Raw genomic sequence first — 20,648 nt, 5'->3', positions numbered from 1 at the left:
ATTCGCAGTACAAAAAAAGAGTTAAAAGTCATTAATGGGAGAAATAGAAAAAAGAACTTTGACAAAGAAGAAAGAGCAAACAGAAAACTTTTTGCGAAAGAGAATAAAGTTAAGAACTCAAAAAAGAGAGAAAGAGTCTGAAGGTAAATGGAAAAAAGGAGAGAGAATACAATACTAACGAGAGTGATTACGAGGAAAGTTCTGACTGTCAATGTGTATATTGTGGTGGGTTATATTCAAAATCAGTTGGAGGTTGGGTAGCTTGTTCCACGTGCAAAAAATGGACACACGATTCTTGTGCAGGAATAGATAGCGAAGATGATGAGTGTCTCCCCGTGTGTGAATTTTGTAAACAGCCTCAAGAAAAGGATACGGTACATGAAAACTGTAGTTTGACATTAATACTCACTTTGAACTAAAAAAAATACTGAGCAAGCCAATATTTTCTGCATTTCCGATAATTTTATACGTTTTTGTAATCACTTGTATTTACCACCCCATTCTAACGCGTGCAAATGATATAAATTTCTGTTTTTGAGTGAGAAAATATTGTTTTATTTTATGGCAATGTTCTTGTATTTTTCTGATTAATACATCATAATGTGTTCATATAAAAATTTGTAGCTCTCTTATTTATCAATTTTGTACATTTAATCAAAGTTTTCAACTGTGTACCCCATTATACCTTGGATACCCCAACGTGTCGGATAAGAAAGATAAAAATACAATCACTACTACTTTCTTCAACGACAATTTAAGCTGTGTTCTGTGGTTCCTCCCAGAGTTCATCACGATATATTCCGAAAAAAATCATAGTTAACGAACATTATAAATTGTTCTAGAAACGAAGGCAATCACAGTTAACATTTAATAAGGCCACTGGTATCCTTCGAAATGCAACTAATCAACGTCATGCAGAACGTCATGGGTCACAGCGGATGGGTGGAATCGAAATATGACATTTACCCACGATCGCTTCTTTTTGTCAATTTGTGCCATTAATTTCTCTGCTCCCTAATCTGATTTCGTATCTCCCCTTCAGCTATTCGATCAAAGCTTTTTTAGCATTCTTCTACACCACCACATTTCGGAAGTTTCTAGTCGTCTCCTGTTTGGGGAACCAGGCATGTTAACTACTGATTCGCAATATATTTATTCCGGAAGGCAAAAGGAACCCCGAAAACAATGAAAATAATTTTGTTTATTGGTGATTGTACCAGTTTTATTTACACTTAGTGCGATAATGAAAGTATTTTAGTCCAAATCCTTATTTGAAGGTCCTAAATGTCGGTTTAAATGGCTGCTTGCTATGTAAGACATGCCCACTTGTTTCTCTGTGCCATCTCTTCTTTGAGACGATAAGCCTAGGGACATTTTACCCGTAGCTTTGAGCTTTCACCTATGAATACATTTTTTCTTGTCTCGTAGTCAGTTTACTATTAGCACATTAATATTGTTATTCCCTGTTGCATTTTGCCTACTCCTGCCTTGCCGCGTCTCAGGAGGCGTCTTGTCGGGTCTAGGGAGGGAATTCTCTAACCTAAAAAATACCCCATGTGCACTCCACACGTACTCCGCTACCCTCGTAGCCGCTTCCGGCGTGTAGTGCATGCCTGACCTATTCAGGGGGACCCTACATTTCTGCACCCCATTGCGGAGGTCGAGAAATTTGCACCCCAGCTCTCCGAAGAATCGTCTGAGCCTCTGGTTTAAGCCTTCCACTCGGCTCCAAACCAAAGGACCGCGATCGGCTCTGGGAACGATACTACAAATAGTTAGCTCTGATTCCACCCCGCGAGCGAGGCTTTCTGCCTTCATAAAATCCGCCAACCGCCTGTACGAAATGAGGATGACCTCTGAACCCAGACGGCAGGAGTCATTGGTGCCGACATCAGCAACAATTTGCAGTCGGGTGCACCCAGTGCTGTCTATCGCCGCCGGTAGGGCCCCCTCCACATCTCGAATGAGACCCCCCGGCAAGCAGACAGAGTGAACACTGGCCTTCTTCCCCGACCTTTCCGCTATTTCCCTAAGGGGCTCCATCCCCAGCCTAACGTTGGAGCTCCCAATAACTAATAAACTCCTCCCCCCGTGTGCCTGCTCGGACCTTGCTGAAGGAGCAGCCACATGTCCATTCACAGGCAGAGCGGGCGATGCCACACGGCCAGCCTCCACATTGGCCCAACTGCGCCCGGTACCCGCGAAGATGTCTCGACAGCAGGGACAGTGGGTGAAGCATCTAACACCTGGGGTGCACCATGCGACGCACCAGACTCCCCACTGCCGCTACACTCCGAGGCAGCAGCCTGAAGATGGCTGACCGCGGCCATCAACACGCTCAGCTGTTCGCAAAGAGTGGCCAGCGTCCGTACACAGCAGTCACACATCCTATCCATCCTAAGGAATCAATTTACCGAAGAGACTTAATCAACTTTTAAGTAGACTGCTAATTCACTAAAGGCGGCTGATTACTGACTAAACTGTGATTGCTAACGACTTCTTGTAGAAAACAATGAAAATAGTACTACCTGTCTCTGGACTGTATTCAAAACAAACACTAGCACTACTGGCACTATGGCTGACTACAAGGACTCTCTCTGACTGTATTCAAAACAAACACGAAATCTATGTAACTCTATTACTAGCACTCGACAATTAAAGCTTCCTAAAAGCAAAAACACACGGAAGAAGAAGTGACAAGTAAGAAAAATACAGTTAATACTTAAATTAAGGTAGCTCGCTGAACAGCAGACGTGAAGCAGACGGCGGTTAGGGCGACACATGAACTTACAACATAAAAGTAATAACAGATAAAAATACATGTTCATGAACCTGAGAGAAAATCTGTCCATAAGTTTAAGCAAACGCTATCAGCAGTACAATGAGAATCAGCTTAATTTTTCAATTAACTCCTTGACAGGATAAAAGGAGTGACCCATGAGGAAACACTCCAGTTTCGATTTGAAAGCGCGTGGATTACTGCAAAGATTTTTGAATTCGAGTGGCAGCTTATTGAAAATGGATGCAGCAGTATACTGCACACATTTTTGCACAAGAGTTAAGGAAGTCCGAACCAAATGGGAGTTTGATTTCTGCCGAGTATTAACCGAGTGAAAGCTGCTTATTGTTGGAAATAAACTAATATTGGTAACAAGAAACGACAATAAGGAATATACATATTGAGAGGCCAAGGTCAAAATACCCAGACTCCCTGAACAGAGGTCGACAAGTGGTTCGTGAACTCACACCACTTTTTGCCCGAACCTCCAGTTTCTGAGCCAAAAATATCCTTCTAGAATGGGAAGAGTTACCCAAAAACATAATACCATATGACATAAGTGAATGGAAATAGGCAAAGTAGACTAATTTACTTGTCGAAGTATCACTCACTTTCGGTACCGTTCGAATAGTGAAAATGGCAGTATTAAGTCTTTGAGCAAGATCCTGAACGTGGGCTTTCCACAACACCTTACTATTTATTTGAACACCTAGGAATTTGAACCGTTTAGTATCACTAATCATATGCCCATGCTGTGAGATTAAAACGTCAGGTTTTGTTGAATTGTGTGTTAGAAACTGTAAAAACTGAATCTTACTGTGATTTAACGTTAGTTTATTTTCTAGAAGCCATTGACTGAGGTCATGTACTGCACTACTTGAAACGGAGTCAATGTTGCACACAACATCCTTTACTACCAAGCTAGTGTCATCAGCAAACAGAAATATTTTTGAGTTACCCGTAATACTTGAGGGCATATCATTTATATAAATAAGGAACAGGAGCGGCCCCAACACTGATCCCTGAGGAACCCCCTCCCCCTTGACAGTACACCACTCAGATCCCCCATCACACTGTATTACTTTCCCCCATTCCTGTAGATCGTTCCCTAATGCTCTTCCTGAAACACTGTACAACTTCTGATTCTGTCAGTTCTTTCGGGTCCCATCTCCTTAAATTCCCACCTTTTTCCAGTTTATTCAGTTTTAATCTACAGTTCATAATCAATATATTGTGATCAGAGTCCACATTTGCCCCTGGAAATGTCATACTATTTAAAATCTGGTCCCTAAATCTCTGTCTTACCATTATATAATCTATATGAAATATTGCAGTATCTCCAGGTCTCTTCCACGTATACAATCTTCTTTCATGATTTTTGAACCAAGTGTTAGCTATGATTAAATTATGCTCTGGGAAAAAACCTACCAGGCGGCTTCCTCTTTCATTTTTTACCCCCATTCCATATTCACCTACTACGTTTCCTTTTCTTCCATTTTCTACTGTCGAATTCCAGTCACCCATTAATATTAAATTTTCATCTCCCATCACTATCTGAATGATTTCTTTTATCTCATCACACATTCCATCAGTTTCATAATCATCTGCGGACTACTTTTACGACTTTGGTAGGCGTGGGATTCGTGGCTATCTTGGCCACAACAATGCGTTCACTATGCTGTTTGTAGTATCTTACCCACATTTCTATTTTTATTAATTGTTAGACCTACTCATGCATTAGCTTCATATTAGCCTTCCTAATACTTAAATCTATATTCGATGTTAACAATGACGCCGGTAGATGGACTATCACGAAATTACTGACCGTCGAGAAAGTCACAAATATAACCGACAAGCTAATGGGCCCTTCACAGGAAAAGGTTTTTTGCCGGAAAACGGGGAAAACTGAAACCCAGCAAATGAGTAAAAAAATGTATATTCACTGGCAAAAAAAAAAAAATACTGTACGCACACAACTTACACAACAATAGTCTGGGATTACTCTATTACGTAACACAGTTTTTGTGATTGTATCTTGCAGCTTTAGTTATTTTTAATTAAAAGACGCTTTAAAAGGACAGAAAGAACGTGTTGGACTACGCTACAGATCGTTCTGTTAGCACAGTCTTTACTTTGTAATCAATTTCGTTGACTTCGGCAACTCTCAACAGAAATCTCCAACCTAACCGAGACAATGTGCTACGATACGGCCGAGATCATGACAAGAGAATGGGCTACATCACACTCGAAGTAAATTTATATAGGTAAGGATCCCCATGACCTGTGTACGTCTATTATAAAAAATCTCCAAGCCACTCTCCTCAAATAGATCGCAATCTTCTCTTGACCTTCATCTGTTACTATTTCAGAATTAAAAACCAGATTCAAAGAACATTTGGCTACCAGTCACAAAACTAGAAAAATAAAAATAATAAAAGTGAGAACGTGAAACACGTTAGCAATAACCATAAACAGGAGATTTTACAGAAAATAAAATTGAGAAAGGAAATTATTAATATTATCGACCGTTTAGGAACTCTAGGCTACGAAAGGTATGAAACCACATATCGAATAACTGGTGGAAGAGTTAGTGTGTTTTAAGATTAAATCCAAACAAGAATTAGAGAAAAATATATCGAAGCAAGGCAATTATTACGAAAAATTGCTAAATCTCGAGACAAATTGTGTCCTTCTGTATTAGATGAAATGTTTTGGCCCCTAGTACGGATGAAACAGTATCTGCAGTATCAACAAGAACTTCGGACATGTGTTTCATATTTCATCCAAGCCTGCAGTCTATAAATATTTAAACAAAATACTAAAACAAAATACCACTACAGGGGAATTACTTACGAAGTAGTTCTTGGTAAAGAAAAACAGGACACAATTACGTATGTAGGCTTAATACGAACTACAGCTGTGTTTATAAATCGCTATAGTTGCCTTGGACTAACGACGAGAGAATATCAATATAACCTATACGCTTTTCAAAGCTGTTATCCATGAAAAAGCTAAACTACGTATCGTGAACAAAATACAATTTAACACCGAAACAATGACATTAGCTGACAATGGGCACAGACTTTAGTCAATGGGCACTTGAAAATTTGTGCCAGACCAGGATTAGCACCCGAGTCCCCTGGTTACTAGGGAGAGGCAATAATCACTGTGTCCGAATTACACAGTGGTCAACAGAATAGCACGAACTGCCCGAGCATGCCGTTCGTTAGATCCAAATTCTCAATTTATCCATAGACTGCTAATGCAGTGATCCTTGAACATAATACTCCTCCCCTTAATTATACAGTACATGGCCAAAAAACAGACACAGAATATATGCAAATTTGGCCTTACGAACATTGCAGACGTCGTCTATGTAACACACGTCAAACTTCAAAGAATTTACCAGTTCGTTGCATTGTTTACTATAGACCACAAATCAAGTAACGTAAAAAAAGCACTGCGTCTATTGAAATCATGATTCATAGTTTTAAAAAAAAACTAATAAGTCGCCTACATATTACAGTTGCTGCCGAAAGAGGAGAACCATTATTTTCCCACAAAAGGAAATATAGTTAAAATTACGCTTCTATTTCGGTTAGTTTCGGCGGTTACTAAAATTTGCAGTGAAAGTTACATAGTGGACTCTACCCTCCCCCCACAAGAAACGTAGTTATCGTGGCTGTTGTGAGACTTTTGTACACAGTTAGAGAATGTGTGTTAAATGTGGCGCGGGCGGAAACACTAGGCTACGCTACAGGGCAATCTGCTCGCACAACGTTTAGTCGGCATTCATAATCGTTGGCGTAAACAACTCTCAATCAAATTACCACCTTCCAACCTAACTTAGATCTCGGGCTACACTATCAATCGGCCTGTCATCACAACGAAAAATTCATTGAGGGGGGTGGGGGGATTTCCTGTATCTCTCTCTGTAATGTATCTGTAGGCAAAACTGCCAGTTTTGTCAGACTCAACTGCAAGATTTACCAATGGTAAACTCTTTTGAGACGGCTCGTAATTTTAGAATAGTCCTCTTCGTCTTACTTGGCATAAATTGTTCGCTGGCGTCCCAGCAGCTAGCTCCCTCAGTGTCTGCTTCTGCCATCGCCCCACGCTAGTCTGCTGTTGTCCTAGCAGACCGAACGCACCGCACATCCGATACCTTCGGAACCACTCACTGGCCAGTTAGCAACTGAGCGGAACACTGTTTACATCGTGAAAGGAAAACTATGCAAAGATGTACACTTAAATGGCACGACTGAGTAGCACACACACAGTAATATCTGAGGAATGTCCTTCGACACGCGCAGAACGAAAGTCTTCTCGCGAACGTACAGCATCTCTGAAAAAAAATCTCGTGACTATATTCCGGCGTTACGGCCAGGTTCTCATACAAATGAGCAAAAAAGGGTACATTTGAAATTTTTTTTGAGACAATGAAAATACATTCGAAGGATCTGTTTGGGAATTACGAGTGATAATACTATGAGCTTAAATTTAGATTTTCAATAAAAAATGGCGCCCGTAATTATGATTTGATCAAGGGCCTGCGAGACTGGAGTACGTAGAGTGCGTGCAGTGTGGCACCACAGATGTTACCTGAATTCAAAAATGGGTAACATCAGTTGATACTACATTATTCCTCTGAAATTGAAAATGGATAACATCAGTCGATAAAACATAAAATTTATGCGAGCGCATACCTAACCGCAATGAAACAACCTTAAATTTAACGATACAGTGCTAATTCGAACTTTGAGTTCGATTTTGGGGGGTTTGTTTCACTCCTTATGCCTACACAAAAATTAGTTAATATTAACAAATGTCATATTATAGCTATAAGTTCCTAAGAAAAGTGTTTACTTTTAGGGGTCAGAGGTAGAAGTTAAGAGATAGAACCACTTTTAATTTATACTGCATGCCGTTCTGAGAAAATCGTTACTCGAAAAAAAAGTGTTCAAAGTTTAGGAAAAACATTTAGTTATATTATTACTTCGATTTGCATGAACTGAGTGTTACATATATATTCTTAATGTCGCTGAAAACGAATCTGAAGTCAGATTTTCAATATTCAAAACAGCTAATCCAATACGGAGGGCAAACGATTATTTTTGACAAATTTTTACCAAAAATGTATTTTCGTTATTTACGTTTAGTCTGCAATTCAAGGAGTATTTATCAACCCTTCCTCTACCTCTGATTGTTCCTAGACAGCAACTTCCTGTTCTTCTTGGCAGGAAGGTCGCAGTTCGCAGTAATAGACGGCAAATCATCGAGTAAAACTGAAGTGATATCAGGTGTTCCCCAGGGAAGCGTCCTGGGACCTGTACTGTTCCTGATCTATATAAATGACCTGGGTGACAATCTGAGCAGTTCTCTTAGGTTGTTCGCAAATGATGCTGTAATTTACCGTCTAGTAAGGTCATCCGAAGACCAGTATCAGCTGCAAAGCGATTTAGAAAAGATTGCTGTATGGTGTGTCAGGTGGCAGTTGACGCTAAATAACGAAAAGTGTGAGATGATCCACATGAGTTCCAAAAGAAATCCGTTGGAATTCGATTACTCGATAAATAGTACAATTCTCAAGGCAGTCAATTCAACTAAGTACCTGGGTGTTAAAATTACAAACAACTTCAGTTGGAAGGACCACATAGATAATATTGTCGGGAAGGCGAGCCAAAGGTTGCGTTTCATTGGCAGGACACTTAGAAGATGCATCAAGTCCACTAAAGAGACAGCTTACACTACACTCGTTCGTCCTCTGTTAGAATATTGCTGCGCGGTGTGGGATCCTTACCAGGTGGGATTGACGGAGGACATCGAGAGGGTGCAAAGAAGGGCAGCTCGTTTTGTATTATCGCGTTATAGGGGAGAGAGTGTGGCAGATATGATACACGAGTTGGGATGGAAGTCATTACAGCATAGACGTTTTTCGTCGCGGCGAGACCTTTTTACGAAATTTCAGTCACCAACTTTCTCTTCCGAATGCGAAAATATTTTGTTGAGCCCAACCTACATAGGTAGGAATGATCATCAAAATAAAATAAGAGAAATCAGAGCTCGAACAGAAAGGTTTAGGTGTTCGTTTTTCCCGCTCGCTGTTCGGGAGAGGAATAGTAGAGGGATAGTATGATTGTGGTTCGATGAACCCTCTGCCAAGCACTTAAATGTGAATTGCAGAGTAGTCATGTAGATGTAGTCATGTAGATGTAGATGAAAAGCCGATCTGTCTAAGCTGGATATGCAGCACTCGGCAGCCTGCACTTGATATTCGTCCGTATTTTCGGTGAGTATGTTTGCATGCATTCTGCAGTATGAATCATTTTGAGCACGTGCGACACGGGACGAGTTATCATCTACATCTATATGGATACCCTGCAAAACACATTAAAGTTCCTGGCAAAGGGTTCATCGAATCACCTTCACAACTGATAATTATTGAAACCCTCAGCTGCCAACAGGTGTTGTTGATATACTTCGATGGGGACAGCTGAAAAGTGTGCCCCTACTTTGACTCGAACCCAAGATCTCCTGCTTACATGGCAGACGCCCAATCCATCTGAGCCATCGAGGGCACAAATGAACATCAGGACTGCAGGAATTTATCCCTCGCACGCTTCCCGTGAGACTCACATCCTCAAACGTCCACAATCCGATTACGTAATGTACTTAATAGGTATTTGTCCATCCACTCATTACTGGCTCACACTAAGGTGAGTTCCGGCAACCTGTGCGCATTCGCACAGACGAAGGTCAATGGCTGGGTAACGTTTAACCATAGATATGAAGATAGTAACTCTTCTCGAAAGAACAGGCGCCACTGACGACCGTGCAGCTCTTCTAGAATACATGACAGACCGGCCGATGTGGCCGAGCGGTTGTAGGAGCTTCAGTCGGGAGCCACGCGACCGCTACGGTCGCAGGTTCAAATCCTGCTTCGAGCATGGATGTGTGTGATGTCCTTAATTTAGTTAGGTTTAAGTCGTTCTAAGTTCTAGGAAACTGATGACCTCAGATGTTAAGTCCCAAAGTGCTCAGAACCATTTGAACCATCAGTCCCTATGTTTACACACTACTTACAGTAACTTATGCTAAGGACAACACACACACACAACCATGCCCGAGGGAGGACTCGAACCTCCAACGGGGGGAGCCGCGCGAACCGTGACAAGGCGTTGGAGACATGGCGGGTACCCCGCGCGGCTCATGGCAGCCGTGACACTGCTTCAAACAATGGACTGTAGAAACTTGTGTAAAGCACGGATTAAAAAAAAAAAACCTTTCCGTTCCAAGAGTCTAGACAAGTACACCTTTACAAAATGCAACTACAAAGAAATTGAATTTTCGAACGTTTTGAATGAGAACCTGTCCTTATGGAACACCGTTGATCAAATGTCACAGGGATTATATACTCAGGTTTCACATGTGGATTAACACTTTCTAATCAATATCCGGAATGAGCAGGGCTTAAAACTTTGAAGAGTTAAATTTCAAGGGCCGTTCTCTTGTATGCAAATAGTTTCACAGTAGAAATTTCTCTAGTTTTATTTATTAATTAATTTATTTATTTTTTGCTGTAGGTAAAGAAGGATAGCATTGTGAGGAGGGGGAAGGGGGGGTGAGGAATCTTGCATCTCCCACCTTGGAATTCTCAGTACAGAATTTTTATTCATTACGAGATTCTTAGCCACTTGCAGAAGTGATTTCGAGTGATTCTGCAAAACTTTTCCTTTAGCCAATCGTAGCAACTATAGGATTCCGTTCCTGCTGCATGACATGTCTCGGAACTTACACTGACCAACTCATTTGCATAAAGAGCTAGCTTATCATCCGCTTCTTTACTTGCGTAGACCGTTCATGGTCTGCAAAGAATTTTTTCTTTAATCGTTTTTTTATGTCTTTTATAAACTGCAACACTTTCTAAACTTTCTAAACTTAGCGCCGTTGAAGCATGGTCTTTTACTGAATGATCAAAAAGCAATGCTGACAGCCGGAGTCCAAGGTTTTTGTTAATCAAGCCGTTTGTATTCTTGTGGTGATATCTCCGTAGAGTCTTTCATTCCCTAACGCATATTTCTTTATATCTAATTGAGAAGTGAAATACCGGTTTTCATAGATGCAGATTTAAAATATTTTTATATAACGCAATAAATATTTCATTAAAATTTTCATCCCCTTATGCTCGAAGTTCCAAAACCAGAAAAACACGTAGTTTTTAAAAATTGTAACACATTAGCCGAATACGAATTGTCAGATATATTTAGCAATCCTTTCATAATGAACCATTTTCTGAAACATCTCACACCCTTTAGGGGTTGGGTTTTCAAAAACAATTAAACACGTATTCTTCTATTTAGAGCCGAGGAGCCAAATTCAAATCTTCATCCATTTAATTCTAAAAATTCTTTGATAGTGAAATATTTCATAAAACATTTCATCCCCTATTTCACTCTATTAGTGAGTTAAATTTCCAAAAGCAACGAAACACATTTATTTTACATCCAACCGAGATGTCAAATACCTATTTTCATAGATGTAGCTATAGAAATGCTTCAGTAGTTCTTTAATAATTATTTATTTTCAAAAAACCTTCACTAATTATTTTATCCCCCAATGGAAGAATTTCGGAAAATGCTAAAAACTTGTTTCTTTTTTGTTTCTGACTGAGACACCAAATATCAATTTTCGTAGTTTTGTAGTTGTAGCTTCAATAGGGACATAGGGACATATATTAAAAAAACTTTCAACCCATATTTCACCCCCTTAGGAGTGAAATTTCGAACAATCTCTTCTTAAATGATGCTTTCAGCGTAAGATTTACACCTTCATCAAATTTCAAGTCCATATACTTTGCAGGTTGGGCTGGAAGGCTATGGGTCAGTGAAACCTGTGCTCCTATTGCACCTTCTTGGAGGTTGTAGTTCCAAAAACAGTGAAACACGTATTTTTCAATAACACAATTTTCATAGATTTCGCTTTAAAAATTCTTTCGCACTGAAATACTTTCATAAAACATTACATCCTATATTCCACCCCTCTTAATGGTTGAATGTATCAAAAACAGGTTTTCATATATTTCATGAAACATTTCATCCTCTATGAAATGGGGTATGGTAGTGACACACCAAAATCACAATAGTAATCCGTTGTAGTTGCTACATATTTTATTACAATCAAAAGCATTATAAAATCACAATCACAATAATAGAGGAGACTGCCTTACAAGGCCAGATCAGTTGGACAAATAATAAATAAGTGGAACGAGACCCGTATAACTTGAAATTTGAATATGACTAGGTAAATATACTTAGGTAAAGCTTTACTAAAATAGCACAAATGTCCATAAAATTCATAGCAGAACTCTCACTACTTGCAATCAGGGGAGAAACAGATATTTAACGTTCGGCTAGCCAACTTTCCTAAACAAAACTGTATAAAAATTACTAAAACAATTAAGGGGGTCCTTTAATTTTGACCAAACGGACCTTCAAATTTACTTACTCAGTTGATTAATCAACAATATTCTTAGAATGATTACAACTAGAACATGACTATATGACAATACCCTTAAAATAAGGTTGCTTCAATATTTCGCGTGAATTGGCGATAGACGCGAGCAGACTAAGGATTCAAATCAATACAAGAGATCCACGAGGCAGAGAATGACATAGAAATATACTCAACTTGGCAATGCAATTGAACTTTGGATGCTATAGTTCAGCACCGGAAAGATGGAATCACGCAAAAGTGACAACATAACCCAGGATGTAAAGGAGAGGACATGGCCTTAAATATCTCTCTGCCGCCGTGGTGCTCTGCTCGCAGTATGTTAGCGTCGACCGCTGCCAATTATCTCTAACAAAACACACATCAAGGGCAGACACTTCTCTGAGACATAAACTACACAACCTTATCTGGAGAACAGGTGAGCAATACAACTGGACTGAAACCAATGAGCCTCCGTGAGTTACTTGGCCAGTGCCAGCCCTTAAACTTTGATTAATAAGATCGCTAAAAATCATACCGAAGTTAAGATGACAAGACTTATCTCCAGGTTCGGCATATTAGTGGAAGAGACAATGAATTGGCGACGCTCTCAGCCGTATGTTCGCGGTAGAGTCTAGGGAAGGCAAGGGCCACGTGGAGCCGGATCTTGGGGTGAATTTCCTTCTCTCCGAGACACCCGGCTTCTTCTGCGACTTAGCCGGCAAACAGGTCGAGGACCCCGGGTGGGGACCGATTCGGCAGCTGTTGGCGGATGGCGAGGTCTTCGGGGGGTGGGGGGGGGGGGGTCTTGTGTAAAGGGGAAGACAACCGTGGTGAAGGGAATGTCTGTATTCCACAGGAACGAGTTAGCATGGCACTCAGATATTTCCACTATTCGGCGGTAGGGGATCATTTGGGGTTCTACAAGTCCTTGAACCGAGTTCGGGAACACATGTTTTGGCCCAACCTATATGGTGATGGCAGGCGATTTGTTGGCAACTGTGTCCAGTGTAAGCGCGGTAAGCCCGATGTTGGGCCGCACAGGGAACTACTACAGTCGCTTAGGGAGCAGTGTCCTCTGGACCGCGACTCAAAGATCGAAACAACGATCGACGGAAACTGGCGCCAGAAACGCACCAGCTCACTCTATTTCATCCCCTTAGAGGTTGAACTTCCAAAAACACGAAAATACGTATTTTCTTATTTGTAACCTTGAAGTCAAATACCAATTTTCGTAGATGTAGCCTTAAAAATACTTCCATAGTTCTTCCATAATTTTTTATCTCAAAATAAAATGTTCATCCACTATTTCACCTCATAGAGGTTCAATTCCCAATAATACTGGAACACATATTTCTTTATTTCTGACCTAGAAACCACATACAAGTTTTCGTCTGCCAAGCTTCAAAATTACCTTAATAGCTACATGTTTCAAAAATCCTTTCATTTCCTGTGTATCCCCCTTAGAGGTGGAATTTCGAAATATGCAGCATAAGCGGTATAAGATCAACACCCTTTCCAAATCTCAAGGTTTATTTTCCTTGGCGGTCTGGACTGCGTGAATTTCATAGTAATGGCCTCCACACACACACGCACACACACACACACACACACACACACACACACACACCACTAACAATGCCACCACCACCTCCTGGGGAAATTTCTGCAGACGCCCTTGTTCCACTGCAGTCATATTTTGCCGACGACCTACATTTAGCAGCGTGGGAGGGATAGTGTCGTGCAACAGACAGTATACTCAGTAGACAACGAACTGTTCGTTGTGAAATCAGCGACATAGGAACCGAGACTGACACAGAAGGTGCTGTAGGTGAAGCACACTAGACTCGTGTCTACCACGGCTTCAAATAGTATCGATTTACTATGAACGGAAGTTCCGAAAAGTGAGCAAGTAATTTTACAGTGAATTCAGTACCTATTGTGAGGATATACAACGAAAAACATTTCTATAATATTTCAGAAATAATAAAACATTCCACTCAAGTCGCGCGGCAGAAAACGCAATGGATATGCTTGCACTTAAGACGGAAGGCCCCACGTGCTTACGCAGGCTTACGACAGATCGCAAAATTCGGCAGTAGGCGTAAGGCAACCTCTTGTGCTGCCATCTGTTATTGATGCCAGGAATCAAGGTCTCAGTAGTACGACCATCCACTGGAGAGTAGTTTGCTTTGTAAGCACTCCGTCTTCAGGCCACGAGTGGCCTACTGGGACGGGACCATCCGACCGCCGTGTCATCATCCGTGGAGGATGCGAACAGGAGGGGCGGGGGTCAGCACACTGTTCTCCCAGTCGTTATGATGGTTTTCTTTGACCGGAGCCGCTACTATTGGGTCGAGTAACTCCTCGATTGGCATCATGAGGCTTAGTGCACCCCGAAAAATGGCAAGAGCGCATGGCGGACTGGATGATCACCCATCCAATTGCCTTCAACGCCCGACAACGCACTTAACTTCGGTGATCTCACGTGAACCGATGTAACCTCCGCGGCAAGTCCGTTGCTGCAGATATTTTAGAGTAGTTGTTACGTTTCATAATTATCTAGTTTACGGGGAAAATGTAAAAAAGGCGATTGTCACCGAAGCTACAACTAATCTGAATTTCTGGTTAGTTATCAAGTGGTCTTATGTGCAAGCCTGAATATTTCATCCTTTGCGGTGGGAATGATTCAAACCCGTCATGTTCTTCTTATGAGGTGTTCTATTTATTTTGCACAAAATGATCGTTTGTAGTTGTGTTGAGTTACCACCTTGATAAATGTTTGGATGGCGCACGTATCATAACTGAGATCTGCGCTTGCGCTTAATGGCTGAAGGTCAATTAGCGTAATGAGTAGTAGCGAATGTTATAGTTACATGTTTGTAAATTATTTCAGGTAAATTACCTTAGTAGTGTAATATTATCAGTATACCAGTACAGTATGTGGGCCAATTACGTTAGTCATGGAATACTATCCGTATAAGACTATGTCACCTTGATGTCCCGGACTTGGCTTCAATTTTGGAATCCACGAAAGAACTGGAAATTTTCCTTTACACAGCTTTCCATATAATTTCTATTACAGTGATTCAGTCTTGTCTCTCACTCGACTTTTCTGACTGTGAAATAAATTCTGTCGCTCAGGTGCTTATTACCACTTCGTGTTTCCATTTGCCGATATTGTGCATAAACACTTACATATCTCAAAGTTGCTATGGACATTGATGGAACGACACACTTTTCTGTGGCGACATTGCAGTTTAGAGATAGAAAAACCGATCAGTTAAAACGACATGGGTATTTTAGTTCTGAATAACCGATGTCTTTCGGTATTTGTTTGCTCTCGGTTATAACAAGTATCTTTTTATTTTTTCCTGATAACCACGTAAAAACAGATATACCAATTAGCCACAGCTGTCGTAGTAAAATTTTTAGTTTTCAAATAAACCTTTTTTAAAAAAGACGAGTAATTTTTATTCGTAAGATTTCCATAGTTCTAAAATACTGCGTTATTACAGAAAAAATGGGAAAAGTGATGTATGCCGCTTTAATAACACTGCTGATAGAAACGAGCAACAAATGAATTGGTCCAACATTGCCGAGACAATACTGTGCGTGCCTGTTATACAAGCAGTTCGCGAGAATGGACGCAGTTTCTCGCTGTTGTCGAACGTCAGTTTTAACACAGAATGGCACCATCTGAAAGCCTGGAAGTATTTTACGATATGCAGTACGAGTGAAGCACAATGGTCGATTTGGTCACTTGCGACATCATACAAGGAAAAAAGTTAAAATTTTACAAATCATTCATAGTTCGGGATAAAAATAGAAAGTGCCTGATCTGCTGCCTGTGTCTACGTAGTATGCCGTTATGTGCTTTTAGCCTTTAACAGAGAAATTAAAACGAAAAAGAGAGTTCTCCTGCCGCAGTTTTCACTCTTTATCGCTGGACTATACGTAATGCCCGCATAGTGCTGTGATAACCGATTTCAATATAATTTTTGAGCAGAGTTCTAAAAACTAAAATCAGTAGGATAATACTGGCAGTTTTCTGTAGTATAGAAGCACTCGCTATATTTTGAGAGAAGCAGCGAACATCGGAGAAAGTTTTATTGGACTATTTAATTGAAAGAAATTAGAATTATATTAATACCGTCAGTTGCTCACGGGCGTTGATAAATATCAACGTGGACAAGTGAAAATGTGTGCCGCGATCGGGACTCGAACCCGGGATCTCTTGCTAAAATGACAGACGCTCTATCCATCTAGGCCACCGAGGGCACAGTGTATGGTTCGACTGCAGGGACTATCTCGCGCACGCCTCCTGCGAGACTCACATTCTCACCTTGAATGTCCATACACTACAGTCGTAGAGTCCCACTCCAACACACTCATTCCTCGTGGAAGACATGTCCATATCCATATAAGTATATGGTTCTGGCAATACCAGCCATGACCTTCTTCTGTGAAGATGCACAAGTATTCCCCGAACTGCTACGGGACTTGGTAAGAATGTGTTCCACGAGTAATGAGAGTGTTGGTGTGGGACACTACGAATGTAGTGTGTGCATATGCAAGGTGAGAATGTGAGTCTCGCGGGAGGCGTTCGCGAGATAGTACCTGCAGTCACACTATCGTCTGTGCCCTCGGTGGCTCAGATGGGCAGAGCGCCTGCCACGTAAGCAGGATATCCCGGGTTCGAGTCCCAGACGTGCACACATTGTCACCTGTCCCCGTTGATATTTATCGACACCCGTGAGCAGCTGACAGTATTAATATAATTCTAATTTCGTTCTGGACGGCTGCAGGTCGTCATAAATGTATTTGACGTTTTGATTCCATTTATCAATAAACTGAGAAAGTAAAATTTTTTTAATCTTTGTTTGATTTCTACGTTTACTAGAGGAAATAATGTAAATAAAAGACTGAAAATCGGTTATTACAAGAACTGGTATTGTGACGGGCTTTAACAATTAGGTTAAAGTGAGGCTGGGAAACTGATAAGAGCCGAAAACCAGTTGTTTCAGCGATAACCGACATTCCCACTGCTGTTCTGAGTGGTAAGATTGACGCGCAAGGACATCTAGAACAGTTTCTCAGAAAGGTTACTGCAACTCTGATGTTCTCAAAATGAACGGGCCAGACATTGGCGTCCGCGAGGGGAAGGGGAGGGGGAGGGAAGGAGGTGGGGAGGGGAGGATTGGCAAAAGGGCACTTTCACCCGTCGCCCCTAACCATCCTTGGAATCTGGAGTAAAGAGTTTTTATTCGTTACAGTATACTCATACTCTTCCAGATAAGAATTCTCCACAATACTGCTAAACCTTAGCTTTGACCAGTTGTAGCGCTTATAGAGTTAGGGTCTTGTAGCTTGATGCACCTCGTAACTGACCAGCTGATTTGTACACAGAGTGCCAGTTTCAGAATCATGCATTCCAGCCCCGACGCGCCTTCCCCCCTCCCCACCACTGGAAATATTTCTGCAGACTCCAGTCCGCCACTGTGCATATATTTTGATAACATCCTGGTTTTAATAGCATCGAAGGATCAGCATTGTGGAGTAAAGGGTAGACCTAGCACAGAACACACCATTCACAATGAAACGCATCACTTAGTAGATGGTGAAGTACTCTGAAGCTAGCCAGATAGAAACAAAACCTCCTGGCACTGTATCTAACCCAAATTCTAATCTTACACTAATCTCTTGTATGTACCTACCACGCCCTCAAAGGGCCAACGATTTACTATTATCAGAAGTTCCGAAAAATGAGGAAGAAATTGACCCACACTTTTTTCCGTTGTTCATTATTTCGATTACCCCATAAAGGGAATGGACTTGTAGCCACAGGTTACACAAGCGATAGATTGTTTAAAATACATAAAAAGAGATGACAATAGGAAACGATTTTTAAAAACACAATGATGCTCGGCTTTTACGATTTTTACAGGAAAAAAATGGATGACAAAATAAAGGTTTTTCAAAAATACGCTGGTGGACAATATTGGGGATTTTTTTATCTGTATAGATGACTAGCGGAAAAGCTTGGTGTTGACCAGGCATTTATTTACAGCTGTGCGTCCACGTCCGTACTATGCAGCGTCTGGCCTTGTCCTGAGTTTTTATGACGTATCTCCTGAAACATGTGTCGTACAATGATATAATTTTGTAGGTACATTCAGCGTCATATGCGGATACTGTCTGCAAAATTTATTGCGAATATAGTACCAAAGAAGTAACAAATTTAAATGTCACGAATGCTGTGATCCCCACACACATGGGTGCAACTAATGTACACAGGATGCTTGGCTCCATCATTATGGCTACCATCACCTGTGGTCGAAATTGGACCAGCTGTGTCGACGTAGTGAAAATATAAATGTGCATAACATGGTAAACGTCCATTCTTTCCAGCCATCAGACCTGATCTACGATCAAAAATATCATGTAAAAGTGGTAGGGGCAACGGCCTTGCCGCAGTGGACACACCGGTTCCCGTCAGATCACTGAAGTTTAGCACTTTCGGGCGTGGTCGGCACTTGGATGGGTGACCATCCGATCCGCTATGCGCTGTTTCCATTTTTCGGGTTGCACTCAGCCTTGCGATGCCAATTGAGGAACTACTCGACCGAATAGTAGCGGCTCAAGTCAAAGGAAACTACCACAACGAGTGGGAGAGCCAGCTCCTCCTCCACCCTCAGTGAGAATGACGTGGCGGTCGGATGGTCCTGATTGGCCACTTGTGGCCTGAACACGGAGTGCTTTCTTAAAGTAGTGCTCCCTACATAAAATTGACAGTCTTGGCTCAGGGACTGTCCACGGTAAATGCTGCATTGGACCTACGAATACTATTAAAATAACGGTTTGAGTTCTCTTTAATTGTCCAATCATCTGAAGTGAGTCCTTATTGAAGTGCGCTGAAAAATAGATTTTATGTTAATGGCGGATAAATTTTTTGTTAATGGCGGCAAATTAACTTTACCCTAATGACACACAAGGTCAATGCCGTTCTATCACGTAAAGTATTCTCAGATCGAAATGTTTTGCATTACCAAATCTCCAGTGTAGATTCATCATACCGCAATTATAATTCTCAAAATAATTTGGAGCTACGTTCAATGCATATTTAAATGCATCTTTCAAAACAATACCAGAATTCTCATTAGATCATCATTATCAGTGGCTAGAGTATTCCTATTATTTCGTCTACCAAAAACCGCGTTTCACTATGGCTTTTTCAGTACGCTGTTTTGTTTTCCACTGCTGACAATAGAAACGATCTGGCAGATGTGACATTGTAGATGTCCAGTATGCGTGTCTTAATGCAAATAAACCGTCTGGAACATTTACCCTTGAACCTCCCTAGAATGGGATTTCATGGAACGTTATTACTTTCCTGTGTCCATTTCTATCACACCAGCTGATCGCCACGACTGGGGAGAGTGAGGAGGGGGTGGGGTGAAAGTTGGCAGCACTTTGAGTGGCAGAAACCTCACGTTTCCGTCATTTGTTTTCATAATGACGTAGTGCCAATTCGTCACATTGGACGCTTTTCTCTCGGAAACGTTTACATTCATCGTCTGGATATCAATGTCGCCTTCTGAGGTATGCAGTCGCACCACTCTGTACGAAATAGGTTCTAAGCTGATGCAGTCGACAAGTAACGTCGAAATATATCGTCACATCGAAATATATCGACACCTCGAAATAAATCAACACCTAGAAATAAAAGGCCACCCCGAAATAAATCGCAACCTCGAAATAAATCGACACAATGAGAAAAATCGAAACTTCGAAATAAATCGACACCTCCAAAAGACTGCTACATCGAAATGATTCGATATCCCGAAATATATCGACATCTAGATGCATTCAGCTTACCATATAGAATGATATCTCGAAACTCAAGGAGCTCTCGAGATAAATCGAGGTATAGAAACATATCGATATCTTGAAATATATTGGTACCTCGTAATATAAAGATATCTCTAAAAATACGATATGTAGAAATTTATGGATTACTTGAGATATAGAGGTTCCTTGAAATATATCGATATCTCGATAGTAATTGATATCTGAAGTACACCGATACATTGAAATATATCGATACCTCGAAATATATAGACAACCCGATTGCGTCGGTATATCAAAATAAATCGATAACTCGACGTAAACGTGTACTTCGAAACCAATCGATACCTCGAAATAAATGGACTCCTCAGTATAGATAGATATCTCGAAATAAATCGACATCTCGATATAATGTGTGCCTCGAAATAAGTCAATATATCGAAATAAATCGATAATGGGAAAAAACTGGACGTCTCGAAATAAATCTGTACCCCTAAGAAAACGATTCTCGAAATAAATAGATATATCGAAA

This window comes from Schistocerca gregaria, chromosome 10 (genome assembly GCF_023897955.1).
Source record: "Schistocerca gregaria isolate iqSchGreg1 chromosome 10, iqSchGreg1.2, whole genome shotgun sequence".
NCBI lineage: Eukaryota > Metazoa > Arthropoda > Insecta > Orthoptera > Acrididae > Schistocerca > Schistocerca gregaria.
Note: the sequence above shows the minus strand (reverse complement) of the source record.